Consider the following 232-nt stretch of genomic DNA (forward strand, 5'->3'; position numbering starts at 1 on the left):
ATAACAATCACTGATTTTCACCCTTGGGCTAATTCATATAGTTATAACTATAAACCATAATAGTTAAAATCAAATCTTTGGATTTCGTAGTCGCTTAATTGAAATCAAAACTAGCTCCATCTAAGCTATTATACACATTCAACACATATACGCATATAATATGTTTTAGAAGCCCAACACTATTTATATATGTGCATGGCAAGCTTAATTAACACAGTGCACTTACCTCCAT

This window comes from Theobroma umbraticum, unplaced genomic scaffold (assembly GCF_002168275.2).
Source record: "Theobroma umbraticum cultivar Fairchild unplaced genomic scaffold, ASM216827v3 scaffold_39.0, whole genome shotgun sequence".
In the NCBI taxonomy this organism is placed as follows: Eukaryota; Viridiplantae; Streptophyta; class Magnoliopsida; order Malvales; family Malvaceae; genus Theobroma; species Theobroma umbraticum.